Source organism: Bombina bombina, chromosome 2 (genome assembly GCF_027579735.1).
Source record: "Bombina bombina isolate aBomBom1 chromosome 2, aBomBom1.pri, whole genome shotgun sequence".
Classification (NCBI taxonomy): Eukaryota; Metazoa; Chordata; class Amphibia; order Anura; family Bombinatoridae; genus Bombina; species Bombina bombina.
In genome coordinates, this window is record NC_069500.1 from 1,226,869,995 (window position 1) to 1,226,897,281 (window position 27,287).

A 27,287-nucleotide genomic window follows, 5' to 3' on the forward strand; every position below is an offset into this window, starting at 1 on the left:
GTAACAAGGCTTACAGGGAAGAGACATTGATGGTAAAGAAGCTGCAATCTCCTTTTCCCATCTGCAGTGTGGGGGTCCCCCAGGATCCGGTTCACAAGGGGAACCGCCAAGATGACAAACCTGTGTTTATCATGCGCACTGCAGGAAAGATTTTCATAACGAGGATGTCTCGTCATGTGCATCTAACAGATTGAACAACTTTCCAATATACTTATATTATCTCATTTAATTAGTCTTTTTGATATAGATTGTTTAAAAGCAAACTTAGGCCAGCACTGGAGCAGCAATGCTCTACTGGGAGCTTGATGCTGATTAACCCTTGTCATTGGTTCGCCCAGTGTGTTCAGCTAGCTCCCTGTAGCGCAAAAAATACCAAGAGAATGAAACAAATTTAATAATAAAAATAAATTAGAAAGCTGATTAAAATTTTACTGCTGTTAGTGGGAACTTAATCGGAAAGGGAGGGGCATAGAGTGCTAATCACACAGCTGTACAGGTATTCCACAAAAAAGAGTGCTATACTCTCATTCCCATCCTTGGCCATGCTAGGGAGTTGAAGGACATTTTTTACTGGGTGCCAGAGCCTATTTGTTTTTCATCCTAGTATTTTTCTTGTTTACCAAAATAAGTCAGAACTTTGTTTCATCCTACCTGGTGATTACATAACTTCAATCCTATGTAGTTTTTGTTTGCAAACTCCTGCATTCTGGTTGTATTAAAAATCTGCTTTGCTTACTTCACCTGCTCTGACACAAGGATATTGGGAAAACAGTGACATATACAGAATAGTGTTCAACACCCTTGTTAAAGGGACAGTATACACTGATTTTCATATAACTGCATGTAATAGACACTACTATAAAGAATAAGATGCAAAGATGCTGATATAAAAATCCAGTATAAAATGGTTTAAAAACGTACTTAGAAGCTTTCAGTTTAGCTCTGTTGAAAAGGTAGTGGGAAAGCCCACTGCAAGTGGGAAATAAGACACTCCCCCTCCCCCTTCTTTTGCATATGAAAAGACCGTTTACACAAACAGGAGCAAGCTGGAGAAGGTAGCTGACGGTATTCACATAAAACTTTCAGAGCAATGTTATTTAAAAAGAAGCAAAATTATACATTTTTTTAAAAAAAAAAACTTTATGGGCTTTATAAATAGATCATCTACAAAACATTTATGCAAAGAAAAAATGAGTGCATAATGGCCCTTTAAGGGACATAATAAAAAATGATGGTGACAATTCTTTGTTGTTCTCTACAGACTTTAGATATTGATAGCACAGAGTAATTCCAAACTGAATTAAAACATAATTGAATTGAGAAAACCGTGTCTGATATATATATATATATATTGTGCATGTCTTTGACACCACTCTATATCAAGTTTTAGATATATTGCCATTTAAAAAATACGTGTAGTCTGTAATTTGCAAGCTTGAGAATATTTCTCATTAAATAATTATACTAATAAAAGTATTGCTTTTTTCTTTTTATGGATTTGTCATAGCACTGGAGATTGTAGCACAGAATTTGATTTGTATTTGTGTACAGCTGTCCAGTTTGTCTAGAACAGTTTGTTTTTCCAAGCACACCGCTGGGACATCCATGTTTGTCTGGTTATGCCATCTGAGATCACCTAAATAATTAGACAGCCCAAGCACTTTCTTGGCCATTTCTCATAACCCATTATGATGTCTGCCTAAAAGCTAAAGTAAAACATTCACAGCCTGTGTGTAAATACTTTTTATATAAAACAATAAACAAAAACAGCTTTCTTACTGCTGAAATTTGACATACAAAGTTCTTTTTTTTTAAATTTTCTTTTATTAACTACACATGGTCTTTGTGCACTCTTCTTAATATACAAATGTATTTGAAACTAATCTCTCAATTCAGTTTTAATATATGTCCTCTTTAGTATTTAGCCATCACCATGAGGAATAAAGCAATGGTTACTGTGTATGCTAAATTGTGCTTATTACATTCATGCCTATAGAGGGGTTAAAAGGGGGTAGTTAAATGACCACATGCTACTTCCAGGCATTGACAAGATCTCTCCCCAGGACCTTTTTAATGGGTGCACCACCTGGCTGATTTTACTGACTAAAATTAGCTTATATTAAAATGCAACAATGTTTATTGCTCACATTATCATTGCATACATGTTAAATTATGCAATTAATGTGTGCTTTAGATAGATAATATTAGAAACTATTACACTACCCCTATCCAGCAACTTCACAATGCCTCCTGGCTGGTAAAAATGTCTGTGGAGAACAAGGAGAGTATGTTTGCGTCAAGTTTTCTGTACTCCATTTGGTGCCACTAAATAAATGTGCACTTGCATCATATGCTGTATGAAATATTTTTTAGTGTTTACAGCTAAACATGGGGTATTTTGGGGACTGCGCTTTATTATTTGCATTACTTTTCAGGGGTGCTCTTTATTTGCATTAGTTTTCAGGGGTGCACTTTATTTGCGTTAGTTTTCAGGGGTGCACTTTATTTACGTTAGTTTTCAGGGGTGCACTTTATTTGCATTTGTTTTCAGAAGGTGCGCTTTCTTATTTGCATTACTTTTCAGGGGGTGCGCTTCGTTATTGGCATAACTTTCCATCTAAAGGGGAGGAGAGTCCACGGCTTCATTCATTACTATTGGGAATTAAGAACCTAGCCACCAGGAGGAGGCAAAGACACCACAGCCAAAGGCTTAAATACCTCCCCCACTTCCCTCATCCCCCAGTCATCCTTTGCCTTTCGTCACAGGAGGATGGCAGAGGAGTGCTGGAGTTTAGGAGTAGTCTCTTATGGAGGGTTAGTACTCTTCACAGTGGGACTGGAGTTTTAAGTAGTCCTGTCAGCCTCTCAGTGAGAGCCTGGGTGAAGGTTAGAGTCCGGAGATGCATGTAGAGTCTTTCCCGCGAAACCATCCTGACTCGTATTAACAGCTCCATAAGCAATCAGCGTTGACGAGTTTCGTTGCCTGCTTTCTTCACTCAAGTCCATGTCAGAAGCAAGGCTACTAACCTGTCACACTTGAAGGGCCGTGTTTCTGTTCCACAGCGTAGATTCTGGTAAGATCGTTTCATTTTTTATTAATAATGATAACATGGAAGACAGGGTCACAGTGTGGCGCCTTTTTATCTTTACAAAATCAAGCGTTAATATTCCTGGAAGGGGGATTATTGAACAGGAGTTTTTTATACATGATGTTGTTTTTGTCATTGCTGCGTTATGTGCGAGATGAGGCTCTGGCAATGTGTGGAACTTTCAGGTTACTTGCGGAAACTTGTGCGGCCTTTTTTTGGTGCGCTTTTCCCTAGTGCTGGGGCGGTCCTGCCACGCATTCCATGTGGCTATCCTTCCTGTTGATCTGTGGCGCAGGAGACGTAGCGGTTTCTGTAGTCCGGGTCCTGGGAGGTGGTGAGTACCCCGGCCATTGGTGGTATAAAGGTGCCTTTTTAATAAATAAAGTTAGTCTAACCAAGCGCAAGCGGTGGAGGACTCTGACGTGTTGGAAGGCTCTCCTTCCTTAATAAAGTCTCATTCCTGTGTTTATTGTGAGGAGGTTCTGGTAGATCAGCCTGCTCAACTATGTTCTACATGCCTTGATAAAGTTACAACATCTAAATGTAAACGTCTAGTACTACTGAGACGTCCACCTCTGAGTGTTCTTCGTCCTGGGAGGTGCGTTCCCTACATTCATCTCCAATTGCACATGCAGCGCCCCGGGGTCCAACCGTTACTCCTTCGGGAGAGATTCGTTGGCCGTCAGACTTTGCAGACCAATTGGAAGCTGCGGTTTCGAAAGTGATCCATGCCTTACCAAGTTCTGCTAAGCACAAGCGTAGGGTTTATCATAGCGGCTGACCCAGGGTTTGTCCACGCCGATGGAAGATCAAGAGGCTCTATACGATGGCGAGGCCCACTCAGATTCTTCGGAGGAGGCCCCTTCTGGGTCGGAGTCCATGTCATCTAAACCTCCGGCGGCGGAAGAGCCTGGTTATAGGTTTAGGATGGAGAATTTGCGCTTTCTGCTTCGGCAGGTGCTTACTACTCTGGAGGTTCCTAAGATACCGGAGGAACCTGCAATTCCTAAGCTTGACAAGGTATACAAGGACAGGGTAGAACCTCAGTCTTTTCCGGTTCCCGTTAAGATGGCTAATATTATTAAGAACAAATGGGAGCGATTAGGTTCTTCTTTTTCCCCTTCTTCTTCCTTTAAAAAACTTTTCCCCGTTCCAGACTCTCAGCTTGAGCTGTGGGGGACCATCCCTAAGGTGGATGGGGCTATCTCTACGCTCGCGAGGTGGGCGACTATTCCCCTTGAGGATAGTTCGTCGTTTGAAGAGCCCATGGATTAAAGGCTGGAAAACATGTTGAGAAAGATGTTTCAGCACACAGGGTTTGTTTTTCAGCCAGCAGCGGTTGCTGGAGCTGCGACATATTGGTGTGAATTCCTATGTGAAATGGTCGAGGTGGAGACATCCATCGACGAGATACAGGAGAAGATTAAGGCGCTGAAGATCACCAATTCTTTCATCTGTGATGCCAATATGCAAATTATTCGCCTGAATGCTAAGGTGTCAGGTTTTTCTGTTTTAGCGCGCAGGGCTCTGTGGCTAAAATCTTGGTCTGTGGACATGACCTTTAAGGCGAGGTCGTTGTCCCTTCCTTTTCAAGGAAAGATCCTGTTCAGTCCAGGATTGGATTTGATTATATCCATGGTTACAGGAGTCAAGGGAGACTTCCTACCACAGGATAAGAAGGCTAAGCCTAAAGGATCTACTGTTCATCCCTTTCGTGCGGATAAGGCCCAGCGCCAGCAACCCGCTGCAAAAGTGGACCAGTACAAGGGATCTTAGAAGCTGGCTCAATCTTGGAACAAGTGTAAGCAGAGCAAGAAGCCCGCCGAGATGAAATCGGCATGAAGGGGCGGCCCCCGACCGGTCTCCGGATCATGTAGGGGGCATATTATCTCTATTCTCAGACGCATGGTTGCAGGACGTTCAGGACCCTTGGGTTCTAGAGATGGTCTCCCAGGTTTACAGGATAGGGTTCAGATCCCATCCGCCCGAGGGCAGATTCCTCCTGTCAAACCTGTCTTCAAGACCAGAGAAGAGAGAGGCATTTCTAGAGTTTGTGAGGGATCTCGCCTCTCTCGAGATTATTGTACCAGTACCCCTAGCAGAAAAGGGTCTAGGGTACTATTCCAACATTTTTGTGGTTCCAAAGAAGGGCACGTTCTGCCTGATTCTGGACCTAAAGTGTTTAAACAGGTTCTATCGTTCAAAATGGAAATGATCAGATCTATTCTGCCCCTAGTTTAAGAGGGATAGTTCATGACGACTATAGACTTGAAGGAAGCCTACCTTCATGTGCCAATCCACAGGGACCACTTCGGGTTCCTAAGATTTGCGTTTCTGGACCAACACTTCAAGTTTGTGGCCCTTCCTTTTGGTCTGGCGACGGCCCAGAGAGTCTTAACAAAGGTTCTGTTGGCGCTGCTTGCAGTGGCCAGATCCAGGAGCATTGTGGTGGCGCCTTACCTGGACAACATACTAGTTCAGTCACCGTTGCTCAGCCTCGCAGAGGATCATTTGAGGGCTCTTCTTCTTCTGTTCCAATCTCATGGTTGGAAGATCAACTCAGGAAAGAGTTTCCTAGTTCCCAGCAACATGGTGGAGTTCCTGGGCACGATAATAGACTCTATGTCCATGAAGATCTTTCTCACAGATCAGCGGCGCAGGAAGCTTGCATCCACCTGTCTTGCCCTTCAGTCCTCCACAAGCCTGTCGGTGGCTCAATGTATGGAGGTAATAGGTCTCATGGTGTCGAGCATAGATATCATCCCATTCGCCAGGTTCCATCTCAGACCTCTTCAATTGTGCATGTTGAGACAGTGGAACGGCGATCATTCAGATCTATCACAGCTGATATCCATGGATGCTCGGACTCGGAACTCCCTCTCTTGGTGGATTCGTCCGGACCAACTGTCCATGGGGACATCCTTCCTGCGATCATCCTGGGAGATTGTGACCACGGACGCCAGTCTGACAGGATGGGGAGCTGTTTGGGGTGACAGGATGGCATAAGGAAAGTCGTCCAGGGAGGAGTCTCTCCTTCCGATCAACATCCTAGAACTACGAACGATTTACAATGCTCTGAAGGCATGGCCTTCTCTGGAGTCGGTCAGTTGCATCAGATTCCAGACCGACAACATTACCTTGGTGGCTTACATCAACCATCAAGGGGGTACGAGGAGCTTCCCCGCGATGAGGGAGGTGTCTCGGATTCTGGAGTGGGCGGAGTCCCACGACTGTTCGCTCTCAGTGATTCACATTCCAGGTGTGGACAACTGGGAAGCGGACTTTCTCAGCAGACAAACCTTCCATCCGGGGGAATGGTCTCTTCACCCAGAGGTGTTTGCAGAGATTTGTCACAGATGGGGAGCGCCGGAGATAGATCTCATAGCGTCCAGACTCAATTGCAAGCTTCCTCGATACGGGTCGAGGTCCAGGGATTCCCAGGCAAAGCTGATAGATGCCTTAGTGGTTCCTTGGGGATTCAGCTTAGCTTACATTTTTTCACCGTTACCACTTCTACCTCACGTAGTGGCACGCATCAAACAGGTGCGGGCCCCGGACGATTCTCTGAGGCTGACTGCGTGGAGATTGAACGCCTAGTCTTAGCCAAGAGAGGCTTTTCAGAAAGTGTGATTGATACTCTAATTCAGGCAAGAAAGCCAGTCACTCGTCGCATCTACCATAAGGTGTGGAGGACTTGTCCTGGTGCGAGAATCATGGATATCCTTGGCATAAGGTGAAGGTATCCAGGATTCTGTCCTTTCTCCAAGATGGTTTGGAGAAGGGTCTTGCCGCTAGTTCCTTAAAGGGACAGATTTTGGCCTTATTAGTTTTGTTGCATAGGAGACTCGCTGAACTCCCTGACATTCAATCTTCAGGCTCTGTCTAGAATCAGGCCTGTCTTTAGACAGTCGGCTCCACCTTGGAGCTTAAACTTAGTCCTTAAGGTCTTGCAGAGGGTTCCGTTTGAACCTATGCATTCCATAGACATTAAGATTCTGTCTTGGAAGGTTCTTTTCCTATTGGCTATTGCATCGGCACGCAGAGTATCTAAACTAGCTGCCTTGCAATGTGATCCTCCTTATCTGGTGTTTCATGCGGATAAGGCTGTACTTCGCACTGGGTTGGGGATTCTCCCCAAGGTGGTGTCTAACCGTAACATTAATCAGGAAATAGTTGTTCCTTCTTTGTGTCCTAACCCTTCTTCTTCAAAGGAGAGGTTACTTCATAACCTGGATGTGGTTTGTGCCTTGAAGTTCTATCTTAAGACTACAAAGGATTTCAGACAGTCTACATCTCTATTTGTGGTGTATTCTGGGAAGTGCAAGGGGCAAAGGACCTCTGCTACTTCTTTGTCTTTTTGGTTGAGATTGATTCGCTTGGCTTATGAGACAGCAGGACATAAGCCTCCTCAGAGGATCACGGCTCATTCAACTAGAGCTGTGGCTTCGTCCTGGACCTTCAAGAATGAGGCCTCTATGGAGCAGATTTGTAAGGCTACCTTGTCCTCCTTACACACTTTTACAAAGATTTACAAATTTGACGTTGCTTCTGCGGAAGCTGTGTTTGGGAGAGAGGTTTTGCAGGCTGTGGTGCCATCAGATTAGGGTCTGCCTTTTACCCTCCCGGTTTCATTGTGTCCCCTAGAGCAGTGATTTTTAACCTTTTTTTTGCCGTGGCACACTTTTTTACATTAAAAAATCCCGTGGCACACCACCATCCCAAAATTTAAAAAAATCACACATTGTAGCCAAATACAGCATATATATATATACACATACACACAAACACACACATACTGTATGTATTGTGCTGTTATGCCATGCCTCCTACAAACTACCCCTGCACTGGGAGTACAAAACAAGCAAAATTTAAAAAATATGTCACACTGTTGTCAGTCTGCCGTGGCACACCTGAGGATCTCTCACGGCACACTAGTGTGCCACGGCACACTGGTTGAAAAACACTGCCCTAGAGCTTGGGTATATGTTCCCAATTGTAATGAAAGAAGCTGTGGACTCTCCTCCCCTAAAGATGGAAAACATAAATTATGCTTACCTGATAATTTCATTTCCATCGAGGGGAGGAGAGTCTCTGTTAGACGGCTCTTAATTTATTCTTCTTCTGGCACCTTTTTTACCCTTGTATTTCTCCTACTGTTCCTGGTTCCCTCGGCAGAATGACTGGGGGATGAGTGAAGTGGGGGAGGTACGGTATTTAAGCCTTTGGCTGTGGCGTCTTTGCCTCCTCCTGGTGGCCAGGTTCTTAATTCTCAATAGTAATGAATGAAGCCGTGGACTCTCCTCCCGTCGATGGAAATGAAATTATAAGCATAATTTATGTTTTTCAGGGGGCGCAGTTTATTTGCATTACTTTTCAGGGGGTGCACTTTATTTGCATTACTTTTCAGGGGGTGCACTTTATTTGCATTACTTTTCAGGGGGGGCACTTTATTTGCATAAGTTTTCAGGGGGGGCACTTTATTTGCATTACTTTTCAGGGAGTGCACTTTGTTATTTGCATTACTTTTCAAGGGGTGCACTTTGTTATTTGCATTACTTTTCAAGGGGTGCACTTTATGTGCATTACTTTTCAGGGGTGTGCTTTGTTATTTGCATTACTTTTCAGGTGGGGGCACTTTATGTGCATTACTTTTCAGGGGGGGCACTTTATTTGCATAACTTTTCAGGGGGGGCACTTTATTTGCATTACTTTTCAGGGGGGACACTTTATTTGCATTACTTTTCAGGGGGGACACTTTATTTGCATTACTTTTCAAGGGGTGTGCTTTATTTGCATTACTTTTCATGGGTACACTTTATTTGCATTCCTTTTCAGGGGTGCGCCTTGTTGTTTGCAAAACTTTTCAGGGGGTGTGCTTTGTTATTTGTATTATTGTGCAGCCAGTATGATTTAAAAAAAAAAAAAAAAAATCATAGTTATTTATTTTCTACATTAGATTTTTTTTTAGAATGGGAACAGTAGAAAATGTTAAATTGGTTAGCAGATCTGTAGACCAACAGGCATGTTTCTGGGTGATTTTTTTTTACAGGCAATAAGCTAACCTAAGTAGTTATAGATTGAAGAATTGGTGAGCTGAAGACGTGACATTGCACATTTGCGGTAATGCCACACGTTCACTCAGGGGAGGGAGTATCTTGGGAATACCTCCACCATGATTTGTCGTTACAAAGTTAAACCCTTTATAATAAATAAAATCATACACATCATGTTTTTTTTTTTAAGCAAGATGCTGGCACCTTTGCAAGCCAGATCAGTCACATAATTTAGCTAAAGCATTGCTCAAATCAAGTTTATTAATACTATTGATTGGAACATAATTATACTAGTTCAAATCTTTGCACTTTTTATCTCATTAAAATGTAAAATAAAAAAATAAACGCGTCCTGTATAAAAGTTGGACACTCCAGTCGGTTTTTGCTTTGGAACGTTGCACACATACTTTAATAATGTCTTGCAAGATATAGAACAAAAAGAAAAGATTTAGTCTCTTCTTGTCTTTATAGATATGGTGGTGTGTGGTCTTCCCGACGGCGCTAACTTACAAGACTTAAGCTCCTATAACGATAGGGTCTCTAGATACCCAAGAGGGAGTTAAACAGAATAGTTTAGTGTTAGGAGCGCCTATTTAGAGGCTAAGTCTAATGAGGGTATAAATAAAAATTAGTCGTTAAGTATACCAGCACAAGGAGCCCAAGTGTGTAAAAAATATTTACAGGTTTATTATAGCTTTAAAATTAACAAATTTATTAAGGCAATAACTTGGTGTCTATAATTGCAAACAGATTTATAAAAGCATAAAAGTATATGGATCCATATTACTTCATAAATAAACAATAATTAAAAACATTCAATGGTGGACTGTTTATATGATAAAATCAGTTTTACAGTCTATGATAAAATTGGTTTGGGTGAAATCAAAAAGATGTACAAATGATACAGTAAAATACAATAAAATAAAATACAGAAATAATGCAATAAAATTCAGAAATGGTGTACAAAAAGCAGCAAGTGGGAATAGGTCGTGTGACCTAGGATAAGAACATATATGTGAAAGATGTCTTCCTGATTTAATTTGAGAAAAAAATGATAATCCTTTGAAAAATTAAGTGAAATGATGTTTTAAACCTGATGAAAATGTGATAAAAATGTGTGAATCCCCTCGTGGAAAGTAAAAAAGTGTCCAAAATTAAGTCAATAATTATATCAAAAAAAGGCAAAAAAGTCAATTATAAAAAACCAAAAATCCAAAATAAGATATCAAATTGAAAATGAAATCCAAAAGAATTTGAGTGATAATGTGATGTCCAATAAAAGTCAAAAATGCCACCTGTGTTAATGAATCAAACTGTGAATAGCTGAAAAACTGAAAAAATAGAAATCCAACTGACCAATTTCTTGAAAATATTGGATATAAGAAACAATGAATATAAAAAATGGTTATAAGAAAATGTAAGACGATCCAATCCCTGTGGAAAAAGAAAAATGCAACATAGAGCAGTATCGTTTAAAATACGTTTGCACAAGTAGAAATAAAACTCACCATATATGCCAACGCGTTTCGGCCCACCAATAGGGCCTTTATCAAGACTGATATATGGTTGGTGAGAGTGCTTGCTTTATACTTGTTTGGTTTGTGCAATTTGCGCCAAAATTCTCAATTGCGCCAAAAAACTCACGCCAAAAATTCGCGCCAAAAAATTAGCGCCAAAAATTAGCCTTTGGACCCGGAAGTGTAAGATAGACCGGATATGTGTAGCTCCGGTTTCGGATAAAAACATATATTATAATGTTATGGCACAAATATAAGTCCTTCATTATAGACTCATTTTGTGAATGTCCCTTAGAAGTAATGATTGGCAGTTGGGGACTTGCTAGAGATATAGTAAGTGTCTTGTACCGGATGTATGGTATTTCCATTCTACCGGAAGTTAACTGAAACCGGAAATTGGTTTATGGCATGGAGAACAAAATTTGACCGGATGTGTAATTCCGATATCAACATTTGTTACGATATGGGGGCCCAGATTTATTATTGAATAATACCCTCATTAAGGACTCATTGTGCTGGTAACCCCAAAAAATTAATTTGGCAGTTCAGGACTTACTAGACCCATACTTGGTGTCTGGTACTGGATGTCTGAAATAGCCGTTCTACCGGAAGTGGATACATACCGGAAGTTAACAGAAACCGGAAGTCGGTTTATTACGTGGAAAGCAGAATTTGTCTAGAAGAGGCGGTAGACATGTGTCTGGGAGTTGTGAATAAAAACATTGTGGAATCTTAAGTTTAGTATGGGAACTTCATTGTACTAGTTTAACTTGTGTCGTTCACCTGTTTTGTTAGAATGACATAGAATAAGAGAAATAAAATAAATAAAAAATTTTTTTGAGTGAAACTGTGATGTAGTCTCCAAATCTGAGATTCGTTAATAATTATTCGCTGTAATCGCATGTTAATTCTGACCTCCACATAACAATCCAAATTGGCATACAGATAGAAATAATTACAACTGGAATGGACAACGACATAACAACCATTGGAATTCCCATCGTCATAATGGAATGAGAGAAAACTGGGAGGATGACAGGTACAACAACCAAACACGCAAGATGGGACAACAAGATAGAGAATACTATCCCCCCAGATTTGAAAGGAAACCTCAGAGAATCTTCTTTCCACACCATTCCGAAGAACCTATCTATCAAAGGAACTATTTGCCACCTTTAGGAGGGAACCAAAGACACAAGGCCCAATTTGGCTACAACCATTCCCCAAGATGGAATCAAGGGTACAACCAATCGCCAAGATGGAATAACTATGGAAGACCACAATATGGATACAGACATCATCATCATATACAAAACGGAGAACAAGGTGACAGGTTCAATTACGGAAACCGTCATCCCTTCCACCAGGACTCTTACAATCAGAGGCAAACACCTCAAACACCAAATATGACACCCCACTGTGATGACAGAGAATGGAGAACCCCACGGGTGGAGCATATACAAGGGAACAACAACAGAATAAGTACCAAAGATCCAGTTGATAGTCCGCTGGCCTCATCCTCTAGAAATCATCATTTTTTAGAACCACACCAGAAGACCACCAAAGAGCTGGAGAGAACGACCACAAAGAGGAAGATGTCGAACTCAGACGACCCTCAAATCCCAAACGAAAAAAGAAAAACCATAGAGGGAAGAGAGGAGGGAAAAGAATGAATAGAAAGAACAAGAAAGAAGACACCGGAACATTGAACTCTAGCACCACTACCAAAGGTATCTACAACCTTAGCTCTACTTCTCTAACTGAACAAGAAAAATCCATCTTAAACTATGGACTCTCTTTCGCACCCTCAAAAGGGCTCAACAAATTTGAAACTTTTGTCAACATCAAAGAATTCGTCAGGAAACTGACATTGAAAAGACACTTCATGAGATCCCCACTGGAATACCAACAAAGAATCCCCACTAATGGCACACAATCTGTGATTGACGAATACCAACATACGGATCTTAAGCCCAAATCTACTTTCTATCCTACAGCAAGCAAAGGAAGTGCTATTGATTCATTTGAAACTATAGTCTGTAACGAACTGAGAAACATCAACAACACTAAACTTCACGGATATAAACAGAACCTTTCGAGGAATCAAATTCAAACCATCAGAAATCTAGAGAAAAACAAAGATCTTGTAATCAAACCTGCGGACAAGGGAGGAGGCATCGTAGTACTTAACAAAGTCGACTACGAAGCGGAATGTATGAGAATTCTGTCTGACCAGAATACATACGAAAAACTTAACACCAACCCAGTGATCCAATTCAAGGAAGAAATTGACGACATCTTGGCAGAAGCACATGAGAACAACATATTGAACGACAAAGAATTTCGATACATAGGAATCAAACATCCTATTACACCAGTGTTCTATTATCTACCAAAGATACATAAGTCACTTCAACAACCACCAGGAAGACCTATTATATGTGGGATTGTCTCTCTCTCTAGCAATCTATCAGAGTACCTAGATAAAAACCTACAAAAGTATGTTATAAAACTACCCTCCTACATACGGGACTCTATACAAATACTCAACATCCTGAACAACATTAGCTGGGAAGAAGGCTATTTACTAGTGACCTGTGATGTGGCCTCACTCTACACCAGTATACCACATGAAGGTGGTGTAGAGGCGGTACGATATTTTCTGGACAAGGACCCAACAGTACCAGACAACCAGAAAACATTTATCCTTGAAGGGATTTCTTACATTCTCACTCATAACTATTTTAATCACAATGGAAACTTCTACAAACAACTGTGTGGCACTGCCATGGGGACCAGGTTCGCGCCCAGCTATGCTAACCTCTACATGGGAAAATGGGAGACCATCTTCTGGGATTCTTGCCCAGCTGGCGCGGACCTGGTACTATACCATCGCTATATAGATGACATCATCATGGTATGGAAAGGCACAAGAGATGACCTGGAACACACCATTACAGTTATGAACAATAATATACATAACTTAAGATTCACCTATGAAATAAGCAGCTCAGAGATCACTTTTCTAGACCTTAGGATCACAATCCAAAACAACACTATCAAAACATCAACATACTTCAAACCTGTGGATTGTAGTCATTATATACACATCAACAGCTGTCACCACTCCAGGTGGAAAAGAAATATTCCCAAGGGACAGCTACTCAGACTGAGAAAAAACTGCTCAGATCCCGACCTATGGGAAACACAAGCCAAGACCATTAAAGCTCGCTTCATAGAACGAGGATATGAAGAAGATGCGATAGACAAAGAGATTGAAGAAGTAAAGAAAAAAGATCGGAACGAACTCTTGAAATATAAAGACAAACTGAAGACAATAACGGATGACAGAAATACCATCGATGTAGCATTCATCACACAATATTGTGAAAACAGACATCTGATAGAGGGAATAATTAAAAAACATTGGCCTCTACTGAAAAACGATGATACCATAGGGGAAATATTAGCAGACAAACCGAAATTCATCTACAGGAAATCAGACAATCTAAGAAACATACTATCACCTAGTGTCCCACGCTCCAGATCAACAGGAACACAAGATGTCTTCGGCAAGACAATCAGGGGCTTCTATCCATGCATAAGTTGCAAAGCATGCAAAAGAGGTATCAAGACCAAGAAATTCGTATCCAACAACTCCAAGGCGGAACATATAATCAAAGATATGATAAAGTGTTCAAGTAAAGGCGTAATATACGTAATACAATGCAGCTGTGCACTACAGTATGTGGGCCAAACCACAAGACCATTAAAAGATAGGATTAGAGAGCACATTCTACAAGTCGAACACGGCAACACTGAAACCGCCATGTACAAACACTTCACCATCCATCATAAAAGCAACCTTAAAGATTTCAGCTACTATGGGATTCAACGAATAAGACCCAACTGGAGAGGCGGAGATTATGAAAGAAAACTTCTTGTAGCTGAATCAAGATGGATCTATGAACTTGACTGTCTCTATCCTAAAGGTCTCAATAATAAAGAAGATTTATCGCATCTATTACATCTCAAATGAAGGATCCCACATATCAAACACCTATAACAATTATAGATCTACACATAAATACCAACTTGAAGTGACAATAGCCGGTTGGTTGATTCAGGGCCCCGAAACCTTCCCCTATGCACAATTTTTAACAAATTTTAAAAATTATATTTTATGAGCTTTCGTTTTTAACATTTCTTAATATTTTTAATTTTTTTAAAATATTTTTCAAAAAGACAATTTTATATCTTCTAATGTCTTTTATATTTCCGACAATTTCATAATTTATATTTTTATATATATCCTTTTAACCTCGTTTATGCCAATTTTAAACACGACCTGATCTCTATGTCTAACTGTCTGGATTTAATAACTCCTAAATAATAAGCGATGAAGTTACCACAACTATAGGTTATTCTCATAATTGAGATTATAATCCATTCTCGTTTTTACACCTAGGTCAGAATTAACATGCGATTACAGCGAATAATTATTAACGAATCTCAGATTTGGAGACTACATCACAGTTTCACTCAAAAATTTTTTTTATTTATTTTATTTCTCTTATTCTATGTCATTCTAACAAAACAGGTGAACGACACAAGTTAAACTAGTACAATGAAGTTCCCATACTAAACTTAAGATTCCACAATGTTTTTATTCACAACTCCCAGACACATGTCTACCGCCTCTTCTAGACAAATTCTGCTTTCCACGTAATAAACCGACTTCCGGTTTCTGTTAACTTCCGGTATGTATCCACTTCCGGTAGAACGGCTATTTCAGACATCCAGTACCAGACACCAAGTATGGGTCTAGTAAGTCCTGAACTGCCAAATTAATTTTTTGGGGTTACCAGCACAATGAGTCCTTAATGAGGGTATTATTCAATAATAAATCTGGGCCCCCATATCGTAACAAATGTTGATATCGGAATTACACATCCGGTCAAATTTTGTTCTCCATGCCATAAACCAATTTCCGGTTTCAGTTAACTTCCGGTAGAATGGAAATACCATACATCCGGTACAAGACACTTACTATATCTCTAGCAAGTCCCCAACTGCCAATCATTACTTCTAAGGGACATTCACAAAATGAGTCTATAATGAAGGACTTATATTTGTGCCATAACATTATAATATATGTTTTTATCCGAAACCGGAGCTACACATATCCGGTCTATCTTACACTTCCGGGTCCAAAGGCTAATTTTTGGCGCTAATTTTTTGGCGCGAATTTTTGGCGTGAGTTTTTTGGCGCAATTGAGAATTTTGGCGCAAATTGCACAAACCAAACAAGTATAAAGCAAGCACTCTCACCAACCATATATCAGTCTTGATAAAGGCCCTATTGGTGGGCCGAAACGCGTTGGCATATATGGTGAGTTTTATTTCTACTTGTGCAAACGTATTTTAAACGATACTGCTCTATGTTGCATTTTTCTTTTTCCACAGGGATTGGATCGTCTTACATTTTCTTATAACCATTTTTTATATTCATTGTTTCTTATATCCAATATTTTCAAGAAATTGGTCAGTTGGATTTCTATTTTTTCAGTTTTTCAGCTATTCACAGTTTGATTCATTAACACAGGTGGCATTTTTGACTTTTATTGGACATCACATTATCACTCAAATTCTTTTGGATTTCATTTTCAATTTGATATCTTATTTTGGATTTTTGGTTTTTTATAATTGACTTTTTTGCCTTTTTTTGATATAATTATTGACTTAATTTTGGACACTTTTTTACTTTCCACGAGGGGATTCACACATTTTTATCACATTTTCATCAGGTTTAAAACATCATTTCACTTAATTTTTCAAAGGATTATCATTTTTTTCTCAAATTAAATCAGGAAGACATCTTTCACATATATGTTCTTATCCTAGGTCACACGACCTATTCCCACTTGCTGCTTTTTGTACACCATTTCTGAATTTTATTGCATTATTTCTGTATTTTATTTTATTGTATTTTACTGTATCATTTGTACATCTTTTTGATTTCACCCAAACCAATTTTATCATAGACTGTAAAACTGATTTTATCATATAAACAGTCCACCATTGAATGTTTTTAATTATTGTTTATTTATGAAGTAATATGGATCCATATACTTTTATGCTTTTATAAATCTGTTTGCAATTATAGACACCAAGTTATTGCCTTAATAAATTTGTTAATTTTAAAGCTATAATAAACCTGTAAATATTTTTTACACACTTGGGCTCCTTGTGCTGGTATACTTAACGACTAATTTTTATTTATACCCTCATTAGACTTAGCCTCTAAATAGGCGCTCCTAACACTAAACTATTCTGTCTTTATAGATATCTTTTATTCTTTAAAGAGACAATGGGATCTATGTGCCAAGCATTGTAAGCTGCTTTTAAGCCCTTGCGGGGCAGACTTGCACATGTGAGCCGGCTTCCCACAATGCAAGAAGCAGTGGTCATCTGAGGGACGTAAGGGTCCACTGCCTGTTCGCTGTGAAGCAGTGCGGACAAGTGCTCAAGTTGAGAACTAGGCGACAGGGCCGTTAGTACACGGGCACTTTCAGATTGTAAAAAAATTAATATACTTGCATTATTAATTTTGTCCAGTTTCAGTAACTCTTGTGGGTTTTCCAGATCAGTCAAGGTTTGGAATTGCATCCCGAGACCTTTAAATCTGCTACGTCTAAACAGTAATTGTTTGATCAGTATAGTAGCTCAGTTGTCTCGGTCCCTGGTTGGCCTCAGCACACAAGATCATTTTAAAAGGGTGTGTCCAGGGACTGAAAAACAAAAAACAAATCAAGTTTTGGTGACAAAACAATTTAAAGGGGCAGTGAACACATTGAGATTTTGATATGAAATGTTTTATTATGTGTAAGACAGCTTTGCAATATACTTTATTTTTTATTTTGCCCCCTTTTCCTTTAATTTAACTAAGAGTTTTCCAATTCTGACAAATAGAAGAGCACATAACTCTGCCACAACTTTCATTAGAGATTATCAGATAATAGGGTTGCCACCTCGGCCATGTTTTCCTGGACACTTATGAGTTACACATGCTGCAGGGTGTGCAGGGAGGAACATGAATAGTGCTGTCCAGCATCACTATTTGTGAGCTATCCATGGGTGCAATTCATGTTCCCCTCTGCACACCCTGCAGCATGTGTAACTCATAAGTGTCCAGGAAAACATGGCCGAGGTGGCAACCCTATCAGATAAGGAACCTCAAAACCATGGGGATTTGGCTAGCATAATGGCTGTGGCTCCTCCAGATAAGGCATATGGTTAGTGGAGATTAGCTATTGAAAATCATGTGCAGCAAACATGGTAATGCATTCAAAACGTTTTCAAACTCACCGACTAAGTTAATTTATTGCAAGAGTGAGGATGTTTTAATTAGATGTTTACTGTACCTTTATATGAATTAAAAGGTATTTTATATATGTAGACATTTTTTGCAATATTGTGTTTATTCACTTGCTGATATACACAAAACACATGTAAAGAAAATGTGTCTATCCTTTTACATATAGATGAAAGGTAAATGCTTATATAGGAGCACTGTGAAAGTTGATGTTTCACACTTTAAAGGGACAGTCAAGTAAAACAAAAAAACTTTCATGATTAAAATAGGGCATGTAATTTTAAACAACTTTCCAATTTACTTTTATTACCAATTTTGCTTTTTTATCTTTGGTATTCTTAGTTGAAAGCTAAACCTAGGAGGTTCATGTGCTAATTTCTTAGACCTTGAAGGCCGCCTCTAATCTGAAAGCATTTTGACAGTTTTTCACCAGTAGAGGGCGTTCGTTTATGTGTTTCACATAGATAACATTGAGCTCATGCACGTGAAGCATCTAGGAGTCACTGATTGGCCTTAAAATGCAAGTCTGTCAAAAGAACTGAAATAACGGGGCAGTTTGCAGAGGCTTAGATACAAGGTAATCAGTGTATTATTATAACTGTGTTGGTTATGCAAAACTAGGGAATGGGCAATAAAGGGATTATCTACCTTTTTAAACAACAAATATTCTGGTGTTTACTGTCCCTTTAAGAAACAATTATAGGACATATTATAACAAAGCAGATGTTTCCAATATGTTTTTTGTTTTTATAATTTTGGGACATGCAACTCTCCTCAAATAGAGCTATGAGCGTTGTCCTAATCAGCCTGTTTGTAGCCTGACCCTGAATTCATTCAGAATTTCAAAACCGCTTTAATGTAAGCCCTTTTTATAAAAAAAAAAAAAAAAGTTAAAATAGTGGTCTTTAATGTTGTTTAAATGGTTTAATGTTAATTGTATTGAATAGTGGCTGCCCTATATCCGCTTTTAAGCAAATACACCCCCAAATCATTCATGTAGCCTGGAGAGCGTTATTATTTACACTCTAAAAATCATCATAACATATTTGTTCTTGGCTAAACGTCCCCTGACTGGAATTCATGCTCCATGTCATGTGGTCATAACTTTGCTTATACCATGTCACTGACTTGGTTGGCAGATGATATTAAATGTCAGCTGTGAATGAACAGGCCTTCAGATTAGGATGGAAGTTTAATAGAATACAGTGCCTGCTTTATACTGTCATAATATTTGTTTTTTTTAATGATAACACTGTAGTTTAGTCTTCAGTGTCCCTCCAGGAAACAGGTTGTTTGTTCAGTAATGTGCAAAAGGATTGATGGTTTAGTCTGTGCAGACACTTATTGTGTATGTGTGTGTTATATAAAGGTTTAATTACACATGTATGCTGTGCCACAAGCATTCTTGTCTTGGTTTTACTTAGGAATTTAATTGTTTAATTAGTATAATTTATAGCTAGGAATACACCTGTTCCCTGAATCTTGAAAAAAAATTCCAACTGGGTCCAAAATTGTCTATTTGTATACACCTATATACATCTATATCACACACTTAATTTCTATCAGCTTATTATATATAGTATATATTGGGGCACTTTAAAGGGACGTTATAGACTAGATTTTTTTTGCATAAATGTTTTGTAGATGATCCATTTATATAGCCCACACAGGTTTTTTTTAAAACGGATAGTTTTTTTTAAAAATAATATTGCTCTGATTTTCAGACTCCTAAACAAGCCCCAAAGTTTTAGGAGAATACTGACGTATACCTACTACAGCTTACTCCTGTTTGTGTAAAGGGTCTTTTCATATGCAAAGGAAGGGAGAGGGTCTGCTATTTCCCACTTGCAGTGGGTGTTCCAGTAACCTTTTAAACAGAGCTAAACTTGAAGCTTCTGAGTATGTTTTTAAACGTTTTTTTAGTGGATTTTTATATCATCTGTGCATATTATTCTTTATAGTAGTGTCTATTACATGCAGTTATATGAAAGTTGGTGTATACTGTCCCTTTAATAGCACTGACTGATAAAGCTTGGCACTTTAAAGGGACGGTAAGTCCTTTGTAATTATATTTTAATATTATGATTTCTGCTTTCTACAATTTATCTGCTAATAAATTTGCAAGCTGAATGTGATTTTTTTTTTTTTTAAATGTAATGACACCTTATTTGTGTCAATAAGTAAATTCAACCCACCACTTACCTTATTTGGAGTAGCTAATCAGAACCTGTTATAGGTGTAGACACAGCTAGCCACTGTCATTTTGTTAGGAAATGATCCATTGTTTTAATTAGGGCTTCAACTAACGATTATTTTCATAATCGATTAATCGGCCGATTATTTTTTCGATTAATCGACTCATCGGACGATTATTTTTTCGATTAATCGACTAATCGGATAAAAGAGAATCAATAATAGTTTTCTATGTTTTAAATAAAATCACTCTGAAATTCCCTTTTATTTATTCCAATGTTCAATTCTAGTGTTTCACAAACGCTAGGATTGACTTTCACTTTAAAGGGTCAGTAAACCTAGAAAATAATGTTATATAATTCTGCGCATAGTGCAGAATTATATAACATTATATTAGTGCTAGCTTTAAAAAAAGAGGGTTTTTCAGACACCCGCCCTCTGTGCTCTACTGAGGTCTGGTTTTCCCTCTGAGCGCATCTGGGCAGCTGTCTAGTCACAGCCCGGCCCGACCACGCCATTAAACTCAATGTAGCTTGCTGCCGCTCTGTCTGACAGCGGGAGCGAGCTACATTGAGTGTAATGGCGCGGTCTGGCTGGGCTGTGACTAGACAGCTGCCCAGATGCGCTCAGAGGGAAAACCAGACACGCTCAGTAGAGCACAGAGGGCGGGTCTGAAAAACCCTCTTTTTTTTTTTAAATAAAAATTCACAGGCAATATTATGTTATGTAAAGCTAGCACTAATATAATGTTATATAATTCTGCACTGTGTGCAGAATTATATAACATTATTTTCTAGGTTTACTAGCCCTTTAATATTAAACATTGTACTGTTGCTGCAGATTCCGAAAACTGCAAACGCTATTATTTGGTGTGATCCCTTGTAATGCTATCCATTTTATGCTGTGATATTCAGTATTGTTCACCCTCTTGTAACCAGGCTGGCTTCCTTGTATTGTGTATTACTTACTACCATACTAAACCGTAGAATACAGTGTTCTATAGTACAGCAGGACAGCCCGTGGCAGGGATTTCTTACTGATTATATGAAGAAGAAGAAAATGTGATCTAACATGCGTTTCAGAGCTCAAGGTCTCTGGAAATGAAATTTCACATATCTGTCCACAATATGCTTTTTCCTGCATTTTCTTTTCTAACCTACTATAGGTTGTATTGGTTTTGCTAATGCTTTGAAAGAAACTCTATCCTGCATTGTCTACAAAAAAATGGAGCTGGCCATATTGTATTCCCATTACAGAGGTTGTGACCTTTTTCCATATGCACTTGAAGAGAATTTTTCATTAAAACTCAAGGGAGTAACAGACAGTTATAAAAGCATCTATAATTGTCCTCTTCTAAATCAAGTTGATTCTATATAGTGTGTGCTGGTTATTGAGTGCTCAGGACTGAATAAATAAAACATGGGCACTGATAATCATAAATTGCTTTTTAAAAATAAATAAAATGTTACAACACTAATTCTTTATCGAAGCTTTCAAAATAATGTTCTGCAAATCAAAGGTATGTTGTTTCTGTTTTGCTGCAGATATAATCTCTGGTTTATTTATCATGTTAATGTTGTTTTCATTGCAGAATTCTAAGAAATTCCATAAAAATGTACAACATTAAAGTAAATATGTGCATAACATATATTCACAATGAAAGTGACATTAAAATAAATGTAAAATATAATTACACATAAGTTAATTAAAGAGATAAGCATTGGAGCTGGACTATTTTTGGTTCAGTACCCTGGATAGGGCTTGCTGATTGGTGGGTACATTTAGCCATCCAATCAGCAAGCACAACTCAGGTTCTGAACCTAAAATGGACCAGCGCCAAAGCTTTTATTCCTACTTTTTTCAATAAAGATACCAAGAGAACGAAGACAAATTGATAATAGGAGTAAATTAGAAAGTTACTTAAAATTGCATGCTCTATCTGAATCATGAAATAAAATATTTGGGTTTACTATCCCTTTAAAGGGACAGTTAAGTCAAAATTAAACTTTCATGATTTAGATAGGACATGCAAATTTAAACAACTTTTTTCCAATTTACTTTTATCATCAAATTTGCTTTGTTCTTTTGGTATTCTTTGTTGAAAGCTAAACCTAGGTAGGCTCATATGCTAATTCCTAAGCCCTTGAAGGCTGCCTCTTATCTCAGAGCATTTTGACAGTTTTTCACAGCTAGACAGCGCTAGTTCATGTGTGCCATTTAGATAACATTGTGCCCACTCCGTGGAGTTATTTATGGGTCAGCACTGATTGGCTAAAATGCATGTCTGTCAAAAGAACTGAGTTAAGGGGGCAGTCTACAGAGGCTTAGATACAAGGTAATCACATAGGTAAAAAGTGTTAATATAACAATGTGTGGGTTATGCAAAACTGGGGAAAGGGCAATAAAGGGATTATCTATTTTTTTAAACCATAAATATATTCACGTAGACTGTCCCTTTAAATAATGAAACTAAAACAATATTTCAATATACTTTACATGTCCTGATTTTGCTGTCAGCTACCTCTGAAAATTGTGCTTATCCCCAGGTTTGTTTCTAGAATGCAAAAATGCTAGGGGCTTAAAGGGGCATTGTACAGTATTTTTTCCCCTCTGTTTTAATGTGTTTCCAAAGATCTGTTTTACACACTGTGGTGTATGAAATTATTTATAAACCACCTGTTTTCCTTTATTTTGCCTGAAACCACCACCTGTACTGAAAATATGAATACTTTAGTGGATGACATAGAAAATAACATTTTCCTTTTCAATTGCTCTGGGATAGGAGAATATTAGGAGTTCTTCTCTATCCCAGTACTTGGACCAATTTAATTTTTGTAGGCTTAGTCTATCTTCAAGCAATCAAAAAATAAGCAAAACTTCACCTAAATGAGCAATTTCCCATGTATTTTTTTTACTTTGCAGCTACTATAACAAGTCATTGGTAAATATTAAGGGAAACAACTTCTATAGTACTTAGTCTATTTATGCTTATGTGATTTAAAGGGCCAGCCTACAATATAATTTGTATTGTTTTAAAATAGGTAATCCCTTTATTACCCATCCCCCAGTTTTGCAAAACCAACACAGTTATATTGAAATACTTTTTACCTCTGTGATTACCTTGTATCTAAGCATCTTTTGACAGCCCCCTGATCACATGACTGGGGTTATTATGTATTGACTTGCATTTAGTATTGTGTTGTGCTAAATCTTTAACTCCTCGGACGTGAACACATTATCTATATGGCCCACATGAACTAGCAGTCTCCTGTTGTGAAAAACAAATACAAAAGCATGTGATTAAGAGACTGTCTATAGAGCCTTTGAAACAGGAAGAAATGTTTAAATGTTTTAAAGGGACAGTCTACACTAAAATTGTTATTTCCATCTAAAGGGGAGGAGAGTCCACGGCTTCATTCATTACTATTGGGAATTAAGAACCTGGCCATCAGGAGGAGGCAAAGACACCCCAGCCAAAGGCTTAAATACCTCCCCCACTTCCCTTATCCCCCAGTCATTCTTTGCCTTTCATCACAGGAGGATGGCAGAGGAGTGCCGGAGCTCGGTGTAGTCTCTTATGGAGGGTAGTACTCTTTGCAGTGTGACTGGAGTTTTAAGTAGTCCTTTCAGCCTCTCAGTGAGAGCCTGGGTGAAAGTTAGAGACCGGAGATGCAGGGAGAGTCTTTCTGCAAAACTATCCTGACTCATATTAACAGCTCCATAAGCAATCGGCGTTGACGAGTTTCGCTGCCTGCTTTCTTCACTCAAGTCCATGTCAGGAGCGAGGCTACTAACCTGTCACACTTGAAGGGCCGTGTTCCTGTTCCACGGCGTAGATTCTGGTAAGATAGTTTAATTTTCTTATTGCTAATAACATAGAAGACAGGGTCACAGTGGGGTGCCTTTTTATCTTTACAGAATCAAGGGTTAATATTCCTGGAAGGGGGATTATTGAACGGGGGGGGTTATACATGATATTGTTTGTGTCATTGCTGCGTTATGTGCGAGATGAGGCTCTGGCAATGTGTTTAACTTTCAGGTTACTTGCGGAAACTTTGCACGGCCATTTTTTGGCGTGTTTTTCCCTAGTGCAGGGGCGGTCCTGCCAGGCATTCCATGTGACAGGGTGTGGCTATCTATCCTTCCTGTTGATCTGTGGCGCAGGAGACATAGCGGTTTCTGTAGCCCGGGTCCTAGGAGGTGCCTTTTTTAATAAAGAAAGTTAGTCTAACCAAGCACGCAAGCGATGGAGGACTCTGACGCGTTGGAAGGCTCTCCTTCCTTAATAAAGTCTTTTATTCCTGTGTTTATTGTGAGGAGGTTCTGGTAGATCAGCCTGCTCAACTATGTTCCACATTCATTGATAAAGTTACAACATCTAAATGTAAAAAGGATGTCTAGTACTACTGAGCCGTCCACCTCTGAGGGTTCTTCGTCCCGGGAGGTGCGTTCCCTACAGTCATCTCCGATTGCACATGCAGCGCCCCCCAGGACCAACCGTTACTCCTTCGGGAGAGATTTGTTGGCCGTCAGACTTTGCAGACCAACTGGAATCGGCGGTTTCGAAAGTTATCCATGCCTTACCACGTTCTGCTAAGCGCAAGCATAGGGTTTATCATAGCAGCCCGGCCCAGGGTTTGTCCTCGCCGATGGGAGATCCAGAGGCTATATACGATGACGAGGCCCCACTCTGGCTCTTCAGAGGAGGCCCCTTCTGGCGTCATCTAAATCAGGAGCCTGGTTAAAGGTTTAGAATTGAGAATTTGCGCTTTCTGCTACGGCAAGTGCTTGCTACTCTGGAGGTTCCGGAACCTAAGATACTGGACGAACCTGCGATTCCTAAGCTTGGCAATGTATACGAGGACAGAGTAGTACTTCAGTCCTTCCCGGTTCCCGTTAAGATGGCTAATATTATTAAGAACGAATGGGAGCGATTAGGTTCTTCCTTTTCCCCTTCTTCCTTTAAAAAACTGTTCCCCGTTCCGGACTCTCAGCTTGAGCTGTGGGGGACCATCCCTAAGGTGGATGGGGCTATCTCTACGCTCGCAAAGCGGATGACTATTCCCCTTGAGGATAGTTCGTCTATGGAGCCCATGGATAAAATGCTGGAAAACATGTTGAGAAAGATGTTTCAGCACACTGGGTTTGTTTTTTAGCCAGAAGCTGCGACATATTGGTGTGAATCCCTGTGTGAAATGGTCGAGGAGGAGACATCCATTGACGAGATACAGGAGAAGATTAAGGCGCTGAAGATCGCCAATTCTTTCATCTGTGATGCTAATATGCCAATTATTCGCCTGAATGCTAAGGTGTCAGGTTTTTCTGTTTTAGCGCGCAAGTCAATAGATAATAAATAAAAAGTAATGTGATCAGGGGGCTGTCAGAAGATGCTTTGATACAGAGGTAAAAAGTATATTATTATAACTGTGTTGGTTATGCAAAACTGGGGAATGGGTACTAAAGGGATTATCTATCTTTTAAAACAATATATATTTTTTTTATTGTAAGTTGTCCCTTGAAAGGGACAGTATACACCAGTTTTCATTTAACTGCATGTAATAGACAAAACTATAAAGAATAATATGCACAGATACTAATCTAAAAATCCAGTATAAAACCTTTCAAAAACTTACTTAGAAGTCTTTTTAGCACTGTTGATAAGGTTAGTCTGGGACACCCACTGAAAGGGGCTGGGAAATCAAGAGCTGCCATTCCCCCTCCCCTTCTCTGCATATGAAAAGACAAATAATATAAACAGGAGCCTGCAGGAGTCTGTAAACACGTGTATACATCTGACACTGTGGGGCTAGGCTAGGAGTCTGAAAATCAGCACAATGTTCCTAAAAAATAAGCAAAACTGTACATTGTTATAAATACACTCCCAGATGGGCTATATAAATGGATCATCTTCAAAACATGTATGCAAAGAAAAATCTAGTGTACACTGTCCCTTTATTTACCAAAATTCCAACCAAGCTCTGTCTCAGCCCTTGCCTATGCCCAGCCTCTCTGGAGGGAGTGAAACAGGCACATTTTTCATTTTACTGCAAATGTCTCCAAAAAACCTAACATGCATAGCGAAATTGTATATTCTTCTCAGTAAGCATTTTATGGGTGATTACATTTTGAGTTAAATGTGCTTTTAAATTTTGGAAAGTATATTTAATTTAAAGGGACATTCTACTTGATTTTTTTCTATTGTTTAAAAAGATAGATAATACATTTACTACACATTCCCCAGCATTGTATAACCAATATTATGTTTAATATACTTTGTAACTTCTAAGTTTGTCTTTTCATTAACTCCTGCAGTCTGCCCTTATCTCAGTGCTTTTAATTTGCTTTTTAAATCTTGCACAACAGCCAGACAGTACTAGTTCATGTGTGCCATATAGATAAAATTGTGCTCACTCCCGTGGAGAATGATAATGGTTATACAAAAACCAGCACTGATAGGCTAAAATGCCAGATTGTAAAAAGAACTGAAATAAGGGGCAGTCTGCAGGGGCTTAAATACAGGTAATCGCAGAAGTAAAAAGTATATTAATATAACCGTGTTGGTGATGTAAAACTGGGGAATGAGTAATACAGGGATTATCTGTTTTTTTACACAAGTAGACTGACCCTTTTTAAAGTGACTGACGTTTTCTGGGTGTATTGAGCTTTTGCTAAGCCCTTTTACATATCTGTGCTAAAGCAGTTTTAATAATTTTGTACTCACTAATTTTAAATATCGATTTCAGTGCTTCTTGTGTGAATAGACTTTTTCTTATTTATTTTGTCCTTTTTTGCATTATCCTCTTATAAAGTGTGTGCTTCTCATTTCCTTTTAGACTACAGACTTAAAGGGATAGTAAACACCAAAAATAATGTTGTTTAAAAAGATAGATAATCCCTTTATTTACCATTCCCCAGTAGAGTATTATAGACACGTGAACACTCCTGAGCTCTTATGAGCTTACTTAGTTTTACTGTTCAATAAAAGATACTAAGAGAACAAACCAAGTTTGATAACAAAAGTAGATTGGAAAGTTGTTTAAAATGGTGTACTTTATCTGAA

General features: G+C 39.0%; 1 protein-coding gene across 1 annotated transcript in view; it reads left to right on the top strand.

Annotated features, from left to right (window-relative positions):
- The window catches only part of FRYL (FRY like transcription coactivator), a 916,813-nt gene that overhangs the window by 236,795 nt on the left and 652,731 nt on the right, over nucleotides 1–27,287 (top strand). The gene's annotated exons all lie outside the window — the stretch shown is intronic.